Raw genomic sequence first — 12462 nt, 5'->3', positions numbered from 1 at the left:
GCTTTTGTACAATTACATCTATGTGTGCTGTTAACATTTGTGGTAATTGTTGGCATGCCATTATCTCAGCTGGCATTTGTTAAAGAAAAATGCAAAAAGTTCTGCTGTCTGTAGCACCAGCTATACACAAGTTATTTTAAATGTGCAAAGTCCACACTAAACGATAAATTGAAACTAGGTAGTTTATTTAATTAAAGCTGTGTCAATATTTGTTTACATCACAGAGACACCAGGTTCACGTTAGCTACTCTGGCGTTAAGTCCACACTTACTAAAGTATTAGTAAATAATCACCAAACAACAACAGAAATGTAAAGGAACTAGGACAAAGAATTATGATTAGACATTCATCTACAGATAGTGCAAATTAACAACAGTAATGACAATCAAGTGGTGAAACCGTAAACTACAACAAAGGGAAATATATCGGTACCCTATTATTGGGCAGATAAAATTGTAACGTAACAAACGCATCATGATATAATTTCCTCAAGGGGATCTATAGACTGTTTGTTATCTATCAAATGCTATTTTATCCCTTATCTTAGAATACAATGTGCCTGTTGGAGGAGTTATTATTCACTTGAAATGTTGTGCTGTAAGGCTCTAGGGATGCAATGATTTTACATTTTGATGCTATGATAATAGTCTGAGGAAACATCACCTTTGGGTTTTACAATTATTACACTAAGGATGGATGAATGTGTACTTATAATTAGAGGTTTTATAGGATTTTTCCACAACATTTTGGCATTTTCAGCTGCTGTGCCTATTTACCTTTGTTAACACGATTAACCCGTTTTCCATATTTTTCAATGAGCAACGGTTGCTGTAATGAACATTAACGTACCATAATATAGTTGTTTAGAGAGTGAAAACTAAAACACTCAGTGTAGCTGAACTGTTAAAAGTGACATTGGTTAATCGCTGCATCCATACAGTGGAATACCCAAATACTTCATACAACACTGCACTTGTCTTCAAACGTTTATAAAACAGTATACAAATGTTACAGTAGCCTAATGAAAATCAATTTAATGTGTATTACCGCTCACTAAGTATTCTTCACCCTCCCTTTATTTTATTTATTTCTCAGTGGTATGTCCTGGCCTCCATCCTGGCAAGCAGCCTGATTCCCACCCCATGCAAATCCCATTGCCAAACAAAACAATAAATGTTTTGGTGTTTGTATGGAATTAATAAAGTGCAACAGTTTTAACAACTGCAACAGACTTAACATTTTTTTTACTTGAAGGATCCCTGTATGCATTGTTTTATGGCCACTGGCAATTAATTTCACAGGTGAATTGCATATTGATGTAAAATGAAGCTCAGCGCAAATTCTTTCAGGAAGACGGGGTATATATATATATACATTCACTCCGCAGCTGCATATAATCAGCTCATCACAGGCGTTCTCTTTAACATATTACATTCACCTCATTTTCCAGCAGCCAATCACTGTGCTGCAGCCAAACTTTAAAATGGCAGTCAGCTGTGATTTCAGGTATTCATGCTGCCGCCCGCCTCCTCCCCATCCACCTCCTTTCATCACATCCAGTGCCAGGAGAGCTAATCCAAAGACCTCATCACATCCCCTCTTCATCCCATCTCCTCATCAAATCCAGATCTTCAGCATCACCACCAGTGGCTAGACCCCGGAGGGGTTCCCTATATTCTCACGGCTGCATTTCCCCCTTTAGATATACCATTTCAGGATCGGGGTCTAATCGGCAAAGACTTAACATTTAACGTATGGCATGTGTCAATAAATGTTCTTTAAAGAAAATGAAATCTCTCCTGATAGAAATACACAGAAGCAGACCACAAGGGGTCCTTGAGATGATAGTACATTATTGAAAACATTAATAACAGAATGCTTAATGCACAACATATCAAGAAATAAGTAGCCAATGCTTCAATCCTTTGAGAATACACTGTTTGTAGGCTATTTTAATGTAATAATACATTACATTTATAAAGTGCTTCTCCTGGTCCTCAAAGCGCTTACAAGCAAGTAAAACAAAAATAACAACAAAAGTAGAAAGTGCTAAGCTAGGTGGAATAAGGGAAAGGGGTTAGTTGATTAGGAGTTGAAGGCAAGAGTGAAAAGGTGAGTTTTGAGAGATTGTTTGAATGATGTGAGAGTGTTGGCGGATCTGACGTGGCTGGAGAGGGAGTGGGGGAGGCTGCTGCGAAGGCCCTGTCACCCTAGGTCCGGAGCTTTGTCCTGATGGGCTGCAGTAGGTTAGCTTCAGCTAACATCTGTGGGGGCAAGGTTGTTGAGGGCTTTGAAAGTGAAAAGTAATATTTTAAAGTCAATGCGGTGTTTGATGGGGAGCTCTTGATGGGAGGAATTTAGTGTTATTATTCTTTCCCCAGTTAACTAAGCTATGCTGAAGTGCCAGTAGATAACTTCTAAATACCAGTACAGGGGCTTCAAAGGTTTTTTACTCGTTTTTGTGTGGTCTTTTTGGACAGCGGAAGGCTAGATTACCCATGATCCTCAGCCACCGTTGCCGTGGAAACGGAGCCGGTCCACTCTCCGCTACCTGCATAACCCTAATTTATTTCAGATACCAAACACACTTTTTCGAAGATTGGTGTCACAAATATCAAAACAATATATGTGTCGATAACAAAATACATCCATCATAAACTAAACTAGAAACAGCAGTATAATTTGTCTTGTTAACACTTTAAAGTTGACAGTTTTTTTTAACCCGTACCACCTAGTGGTTAAAGCACGTTATTGAATTTGTTTGTTGAATTATGTTATATTTGATGAAACATACAAATATTAAGAGTACATACATACACACATTAACCTGCAATGTTAACTAAGTTGAAGCACTTATTTGAACTGATATTATACATATGTATTATACTCTTATAAGATGTATCTAGATAGTATAAGAAATGTGCAGAATATGACAGTTTAATGGTGGAGGTATACACACATATCGATAGATGTCTTGTAATGCACTGTTGAGGAACCTGTGACCCAAGTTTTTAATCTCTGACCTTTTTAATCTCCGACCTTGTCAGGTATTGAACATCCAATAAATGAGGAACAGAGAATTATTAAATATAAAACAGAATTTGTGTGATTATACTAAATGATTTCCAAATAAACACCACTGCATATTTCCAACTGTTACACATGCTGCTGTAACGACAAAATGGCCCTGCTTGGGATCAATAAAGTATCTTATCTTATCTTAAAATGATCGATGTCTACTGCCATATTTGCAAAATGTGCCTCTGAACCTTGACAAGTGCATGTTTCAAGGCTTATCAATGGACAACAGGTGGGGTCACAGACATAAGACCAGCTGTTAAATAAAGCTCTTCTGACCTTAGCTGTCATGTGGGTATACTAATGCTGCCCATTATGGGCACAAGCAATTTTCACCCATTTATTAATTATATGTTTTAAATGTAATTACACCACTGTGTTTCGTATCCCCTAAACCTCTAGGGGTGTACACAGTTTAATACTGGCAACTTCTTATTATGGGAAATACGAAAACGTCTTTTAAAACTACAATTCCCAGTAGAGACGTGCCATAGATCATGCGAAACCTATGTGCGAAACACACAATAGCCAGCAAGTGTAGTTCTGGTGACGGGGTGGGGGAGGGGGTGGACCCGTCCGACTCCAGTTTTGGATAGTCTGCCGTGGTTCCATTCCATTTCAAAGTGCTGTTGGACGCTCGGCGCACTGCCACTCCAACATCCAATCACAGAGCTTGAGGACTATCACGGGGTTTGTCAAACAAAGAAGAGAGAATACTTACTTCCGGGTGTAAAATTCTCTAAAGCAACTACTATGAGCTGCTCCGACCCTCGGTCCTGACGGACTCCAAAAGTCCGACATTATACAATCAAACTGTAGCCGACCATAGAGGTAAAACACTTTTCGGCCACCGTAGAATTGCGCCACAGAGGTACCGCCCACTTCCGCATTCCCTTCACTTAGTAAACAATATGTATACAGCTGATACCCAATAGTTCTTTCCCGTTCGACCGAGACGTTTCCGGTAAGTCTCCACAATTATCGAGTTAGTGGCATGTTAGGCTCTGGGTGTTTAACTTTTACATATTACTCCAGCAGACTGTAGCTTTGCCCGTGACGGTAGTGATGGCGAGATGAAGCCTTATGAAGCTTTGAAGCTTTCCAGCCAATTGGTTCGCAAAAGGGTTCATCTCATGAGGCTTCATCATGGGCTTCATTTGAACACAAACCCCCTGTTGGTCAAAGTGTGTAAAACAGGCAGATTGGACATCTCAACAGTGTGCTCTATCTCATACCGAGTTCCCAATGAGTAACGCCTTAGAATAACTCTAAACAACGAACATTAAATCATATTTTCATGTTAACAATATTGTTTTTATTCCAGTTGAATGATTGTGATTGAAAAGCCTAAGGAGGCTGGTAAACATTACAAATAGGGATTTGTATTCCTTAATAATATTCATAAACGTAACCATGTTGTAGCCTGAGAAATGCTAAACCATATCAAATAATACATTTATTAACTACATTATCTCATTTAGCTGTAGCTTTTATAAACAACAAAAAACACATATTGACGAGTCGTTGAACCAGAGACCCTGCGATCGTGAGTCAACTGCTTTCCAGCTGAGCCACAGCACACTCGCTGAATCTCCCTGAAAATACTGTAACATATTTATTCCTGTATTTATTCATTCATGTTTTTTTTCCTACATTTATTTATGCTTGTATCTATTTATACTTATGACATGTTCCGACCTCTATATAGGTGAGGTTTTGAGCTCTTTTAATTCCATCGTGTCACCAGCGGGCCCGGGTACAGGAGGGGTAATATGGTTCTTATTATACATCCATGGGTATTATGAGCGTTGTGGTTCAACGGTTCAACCGATCTGAATCGCTTCGTGAAGCAGTCACGTGGTATCGACAGGCAGCGAGGCTTAGTTTGTCATCGATGACGTCACTGGCCCAAAACGATACAAGCCTCGATACATGCTTCACAAAAAGCTTCGGGGATTACTCGACACACGCTCCGAAGCCTCGGCGCAATACGTAACATCACTACGTGACGGTGATAAGACCGGCGGTATTGTGTGTGTGAGGGGCTGCGCCGTCCGAGGGACATAAGGTATGCACGATCATGTTTTTTTACAAAGACTATGATCATGGCAGCATTTCTGTAACATGTGCTTTGTTCTTTTATAGATTGTCCGCCACTGCTGTTTTGTTTTACCGTTCTGTTTCCCTTATTTTGGTTTGTTATAGTTCGTTTTGATGCTTTTGTTTACATTGTTGCTTCAATTCCTAATCTCCCAAGAGTATTAGTGTTTTTACTATCTCAATGAATTGATGTACTATTGTGCTTTGTGTCTTTTGTTGAGGGATCCAGCACCCCTGACGTGAGCGGCAGCCTTGGGAGTTGGGATTCAGCGGTGTTGGGCCCTCACGTGCACTTCACTGCCCCTTAAGTGTGTGTGTGTGTTTAGTTAATTTTGCACTTTTCTTAATTTATCACTTTCTTTTCAGTTGCTGTGTCTGTACAGGGCACGTGTGAGTGGCGGTGAGTAGTATTCAGATTTGACCTGCTTGTTTCCCCCTCCCAACAGTAACTGTCTGAGCTCATTTAGTCGGTTTTTATATGCTGGATACCATTTTAAATAGCATAGTAGATTAATTCCTAATAATTTGTTGTTGTTTTTACTGGTTAAAATATTGTTTGTAAATGTGTCTATTTGATAATAAATGTCATACTCTTGGGAGAAAATCCTTGTCTTAGGCCTTTTTGTTGACTGCCAAATGAAAGCTTTAGCGCAAGTTCAATAAGGAAGACCTAACTCGAGTCACTCACACGTCACTCTATGGCTCCCTTCCCCCCTCATTAAATATGAGGGCGTCACGCCTCAGCAGCCAATCGCTGCACATGCTAAATGCCTTAAATACCTGCTCTTCCTCCCTGTCAGTTGTCATTGCAGATGATCACACGCAACCCGCCTCCACCCCTCTCGCCTCCCGTCTCCTTCAGGACAAAGCTAAACCTTCCTCCTTCAGACTGGTCTCACCTACTCATCACCACCACCAGTGTCTAGACCCTGGGGATTTCATCGGAGCGGTGCTTTCCCTCCTGAATGATTATCCTGCAAACCGGGGGGCCTAATCGCCAAACACCATTACATTCTCCTGTTGTACTATCATGGCAATCATTTCATTCATATGACGTGTAAACAATAAATATGTAATTCTTACATCACGTCTCTCCGGGTTGAACTGTATCGGGGTTTCTTTCAATTGAATCTGTGGAGTTTTTGCTGTTTGATCAAGTTGAGTCAGAGGGCAACTTTGATCAGTAGAACAGCTAAACTTTAGGCCGTGTGCGGCCGCGGTTACAAAACAAATGAATAAACACAAGAATAATTGTGTTATTGTTGAGTAAATAACAGTGTGGTTTAGAAAATAATACAAAATTAGAAGCACGAGTTGGGAGTGAGAATGTGTTGGTATTTACCCTGCATTATGCACGTTACTAATAAATAATTGTTATTGTATGAACTCTATTTACAATGTATTCACATTAATAGTTCATAATCAACGAATGACAAAATGCAGTGTCAAGAAAACAACCATTGTATAGCACTTGTTTGAGTAATAAGAGGCAGTTTAATATAAAGGCAAGGCAATTTATTTTCATACACATCAGCAAGTCAAAGCGCTTTTAAATAAACGGAAGTACAAAATATAAACACATTTTCACATTATTATGAACTCAGTCGGGCGAAACAAGTGCATAGTTTCATATTGTTCTCATATATAGTGTTTTATAATGTCTTTATTTTGTATGGCTTTAAGTGTGTTTTAAATGTGTTTTTTGTCGTTATTATGGCGTGCGCCAGCGTGTGGATGTGACAGGTCGCTTGTGAAAGAGCTCTCCAGTGCCTCTGTGTTGCTTGGCAGAAACCTTTACAGGTCTTCTTCCTCAGACTCAGGGCTAGTGTAGTCATTGTCATCCGACTCCTCAATGTCCTGCTGTAATTGAAGATCATGGCATTCCAAAGCGGCTACACCGCTGTACGCATGTACAGCCTGTTTGTGTTGGCTTTTGAGGAAGTGCCACCTCCGACTGAGGACACTCTTGAGCCCATGTGCAGCATCTTCTGTCAGGTCACCGAAATCTGTAGAGGAATAACCACACAGAAAAAGGGCTCAATGTAAACAAACCATGACAATTGCAAATCTCTTTGCATTGTACAATGCTGCATATGTAAAAACACTACAAAATAGGTAAATCCATCTTAAACTGAAGGATGTTACTATATATTGGGTGCCAAATGGGATATGTTGATTAATGTTTGATATAGTGCTTGACAATTAGTCAATAGACAGAAAATAATCGATTATGATCTTGATAATGAATAGTTTCAGTAATTTACTATTTCACTTCGGCCTGACACAGTGACAGATGTGTTCTACTTATGTAAGGCATGCAATGTGTTGAGTGGATGAAAATATTCAAATGTTAAGATCTCAGACATACTGCTGGTTTTGATGCCCTCCAAAGTCTGTCCTCTCAGTGCTTCTACTTCTTGCACTTCCTTCAGAAGGAACATGATGTGCTGCGACATCTCTTTCACCAGGATGCTCTGCTCCTCCTCCAAACGTCTGACCAGCATTACCTGGTAAAAGACAGACCTCTTCAACCTGAAGGTGTTGCCTTTAGGTTGAGGAAAGGAATGGAGTAGTGGACAAGGAATATTTATTCATAAATTATATTATTACAGAATGATTTTCATTTCTGAGACACAAATCTTTGTAGCGATAGCATTGGTTCTCTATAATGTAAACTAATAACAAATATTATATATTTGCAGGTATCACCATTGCTTTTTCTGCCCCACGATAAACTGTCATATTTTGGTATGGACTAAAAAAACAACACGCCAAACTAGCAATTATCCTACCATTTGCATGCCTCTCCCATGGTAGGATGTAGCCCTCTGTCAGACTGCAAGCCAACTCCTCGTCAATATGTTCTTCCTGCACTCCGGTGTTGTATTGCACAACTTTTTCGCGAAGCTTCTTCTTCAGCTCTCTCATTCTCTTCCTCTTTATTTGCCTTGCCTGGTTGCTGTCTGCAAAGTGAAACGTAAACAAAACTGTCATGGTGCCAGAATGTTTTTGTTGTTTTTGAAGTGTAATTTCAATAACTACGTTTGACAACAAACCATGCTGACGATACAGATCTTGCTTCCTGCGCAAAAGAGTGACGGTGATGTTCTCAATATCCACCCTCAGCCCTTCAGTACACCCTGGGGCGTAGACTCTCTCTCTAAATAGTTGCAAAAAAACAATTGGAGAAGAGATACAATCAGTGACAGTCTCACTTTCAACATATAGCCAACTTATATTGTATGTCTAAACTTACAGTAATTAACAGATGTATATATGGAAAACCTGTGGTATGTCTTACCTGTGACCGCCCATTGCCTGACATCATACACCCACTGCTGTATGGTCTCCTGATCAAGGTTGTGCTCCTTTCTGAAGTCGCTGAAGCTGGCAGCTTCCACCTTTGCCCTCTCTGTGATCTTTACAAAAAAAAGAAAATGTCAGAGCAAAAGCGCCATGCAACACCATAATGCAAAGAACACCAGTTTTCAGTACAAGACCTTCAGAAGAACAGTTGACAAATTCCATGACACCATCTGACTTGCAAGAGGAAGTGTGGATAAGGGAGAACATAATGTATATAGCCATGAGGTTACATTGCAGACATCCTTCATAAATATGTAATGTCAGATGAGAAGACAATTGTAATTTGCCCTTACTTTGACATATATGTGTGCTAAAACTTGATGAAGGTTGTCCCTCTTCCTTCTGTTCCAACCCATGGCCTGTTGAGTGAGCATGTTCACTCTTCCTAAAAAAGACAAAAATATATCCACAAACAAAAGTAAGTATTCACATCAAAAAGGCAATACTGAGTGAGAAACCTGATAGACATGACTAAACCCAATCGTTAAAAGGTTGTTGAACTGGTAATTACAGTAAAGTAATACACCAATAATGTTTTTACGGAGGAAACTCTCTGTAAAATACTATCAGGGCTGCCTTATCACAGTGTGTAGTGTTAATACCAACCTGCTTTTGTCATGTATTTTGTGACCAGAGCTGCCCTGGAGAGAAAGCTGTTCACCTATAATGAATGTTACAATTAATGTTCGGTCACCATTACATAACAATATTACCTACATCATAGATCTTGAACTGGATGGTTTAAGAGAAAACTTGTGTACTGACTTCCTACAATGTGCATGCATTTATTGTTGCTGAACATATGAGCTGCCTATCTTTCATTTGAACTCAGACATAAAGGATATGCTTTAAACTAATCAACAGGCTTGTCACTGAAATGACACATACATATTTGTACTGCTTTCTATTAAGACTTCTTCATCCATACAGTTACAATAATGCCATTAACAACATACCTGCTCTACTTCCTCTCCCACTGTGTTTCCTGCCCCGTCCTGACTTCTGCCACCCCATCTCACCTGCAACACAGCGCAAGTAGTGTTATGTAGCATTTCTTTAGAAGTTTTTGATATCCAATAAGGCATGCCATGCACAACATTTAAAAGTCCTTTGCATTAAAGATGTTATGTACCTCACATTTTGCTGTATGGGCTTTAGCATGCATCACGCTAAGAAATTGCCTCATTTCTGTCAACGGCAGAAGCTCTGGTAATCCCTCGGCTATTTTGTTAAGGTATGGCCAGTACCTAAGAAGCAGGAGCAGCATTTTGTGATTGAGCGTTACAAAGATAAACTTTTAATTGACATGACAACAATATCAATATCATCTAAAATGACTGAGGCATAGGCCATTTTAAACATTGTTGTGGATGTGCAATATGACAGTGAGGGTTACATCCATACAGAAGAAGTCAACATTTGCCTTCTTGGACATCTCTTTTTGGAGAAACATTGGGTACGCGTATATTTCTCCACGGAAGTGGTTCAGTCCTCTAAAGAGAAACCCATGTCTGATTCATCAGAAGAAAATCTAGTTGTTAATAATAAACTGACACAGCAAGGCCTGGCTTAAGCACTCATCTCTGTCATCTAGGTGGCTATAACAAAAAAATATCACTTGGATGCTACAAATGATGGATCAATTCCGCTCCACAATCAAAAGTGTTTAATGCTTCCAATTCTTACAAAGACTTAGACTTGGATTGCTATTAAAACTGAAATAATGAGACCAGACTCAAGAACCAAACACATATACACAGACACACTTACAAATACATACCTGCAAACTGCCACTTGAATGCCCTCCTCGTCTATCTGGGCACCAGACTTTTTGACATCTCTCTGCCAGCGGTGAATTTGGCAGTACCACAGACGGCACTGTCATTTCCCTATGAAGTCAGTTTATTACACACAAGTTTTGACATATATAAAAAAGAACACCATAGGTGTAACTGCAACTATCATAATAAGAAAAAAACCGCACACTTTTCATGTTGCCTCTGACAAGGTCAACAAATGTTGCGACTTCCTCGTCCTTGGCCAGGAACAAGCCCTCATAGATTGGCGGCTCCTCAGTCCTGTCCATGATAAGTTAACATACAAGTCAATAATAAAAATCACTACATTACTATGATTTGTTTTAATGTCTGTTATGGCTACTCAAACACAACCCCAAGGGATACTATTTGTATTAGCGGTGTGTTCTTTATCATTTTCATTAATACCTATACCTACCCTTTTGACTTGGAAAAGCGGTAATGCTTGCGGTTTCCATCACAGCAGACAGCCAACATGTCTGGAGAACATGCTGGACAAACAAAGTGATGGACCTGGCACATATCCTCTTGTTTGTACTGACAGAAGCAAAACTCGAAGAAGCTTCACTGAAATGTATCAGCACAGATACTACCTGTCTGTATATTGATTTAAAAAAAGTGAATTAGTAATTGTTTTGAAAGCAATGCCAACAATTAATGATATGGTATACAGTAATATGATATTGTTTTTTGTATGTTTCCGTGTGATTCAGGCAGATTTACCCGTCCAGCTTGAACAGATCTGTGCTCCAACATTTTCAGAAATGCCTGCCTGGACATGGCTGGTGCTGTCACCTTCATGTGCTCGAATGAGGTGAACACATCATATTTGTAAAGCGTCTGGCAGCTGGTGCTAGCTGGCCAGTACCGATACAAAAGCAGGTCTTTAACCTCAGTACTTCTTGTACAAAAAGAAGGGCTTTCAGAACAACATACCGTTGATGGTGACCACAGAAATATGCTTCCAAGGAGTAACTGTGACGTCATCAGAGCATTCACAGATTGACCTTGGAGTAGGAACAGGCAGTTGACATACTGCAATATAGAAAATAAATTAGGAAGGGTGTATTTACAGTTTTTCCTTAATTCTCCAGATTATCAAGATATTCAATAAAATGTTGCATAATTTCCACATATCTTGCAGCCCTAGTCAAAACCAATCATACTTTTTTCAATCAGCTATGTACACTTCCCATTCGCACCTAATTATGGGAACTACACTATAATGGGACATTGTAATGTAATGTAATGTTAACCTTTACATACTTTGTTCACAAAATTGAGGCTGGCCATTTTCATCCACCACCACAGCAGCTGTAGGGGGAATGGGCTCCAGAAATCCATTGAACACAGCCTCTCTGTCATGGAAGATATTCCTCTTGTGGGCCTCCATGTCACAGGTTGCACAGAGGAACTCTATGTCCAGTGGAACACAGTCCAGGCACCTAATAGCCGCTTCTTTTGCACAGCATCTGTGGCACTTCTGAATGGCTATTCTCTCAGCTGAGAGTTTTGCATTAAAAAGCATTGGCCTAGCCGTTTTCATTCTCACATCTGTGAGAGGCTGCCTTTGTGCCCAGGCAGAAACCGTTCCGTTTGTTGCCTCCGGAACCTGGACTGCAGTTAGGGTGTCCCTTAACTCTTGGAGATGAGTTTCTAAAAAATAAAACAGCTGTTAAGCCGCCACCCTAAAACTGGTATGATGGATATGAAGGTAGTATACCGAACCACTTTTGAGTTGGAAAAATATATGCAGACTAATAATAGCAACATGCTATGAATCATCATATGCATCCAAAGCAATATTAGCAAGTGATACTTATACCAAATACTGTACGCATTCACTTGTCATGAAACAGTCAATACTTTATTATGATTAACTAGATGAGTATACAAATGGAAACATTGGGAAAAACTGTCGTGCCAGTCAACTGCTGTTATAATCAATATACTCACCAAGACTACCAAACTCTTGATGTTCTAGCTGAAGGCCTTCCTCATGCACAGGATTGTCTTCTCTCGCTTGTGAAGCTGCAGAGACAGTCATTTTTGCTTAACCCTTCAATCAATCTAAAATTACACCAATTAATTGTAATATGAA

At 39.7% G+C, this 12462-nt stretch overlaps 1 long non-coding RNA gene across 1 annotated transcript; it reads right to left on the bottom strand.

The window, feature by feature from the left end:
• Nucleotides 1-10371: 10371 nt before the first annotated feature.
• On the bottom strand, nucleotides 10372-10917 carry LOC117549608. The gene is made up of 3 exons (XR_004569504.1): nucleotides 10780-10917; nucleotides 10529-10622; nucleotides 10372-10433 (listed from the first exon to the last, which is right to left on the bottom strand). It is a non-coding gene; the product is annotated as an uncharacterized LOC117549608 (long non-coding RNA).
• Between the last annotated feature and the right edge of the window lie 1545 nt (nucleotides 10918-12462).

The sequence above is a fragment of the Gymnodraco acuticeps genome, unplaced genomic scaffold (genome assembly GCF_902827175.1).
Source record: "Gymnodraco acuticeps unplaced genomic scaffold, fGymAcu1.1, whole genome shotgun sequence".
Classification (NCBI taxonomy): domain Eukaryota; kingdom Metazoa; phylum Chordata; class Actinopteri; order Perciformes; family Bathydraconidae; genus Gymnodraco; species Gymnodraco acuticeps.
The sequence above is the reverse complement of the archived record's forward strand: the minus strand, read 5'-3'. Positions and strand labels throughout refer to the sequence as shown.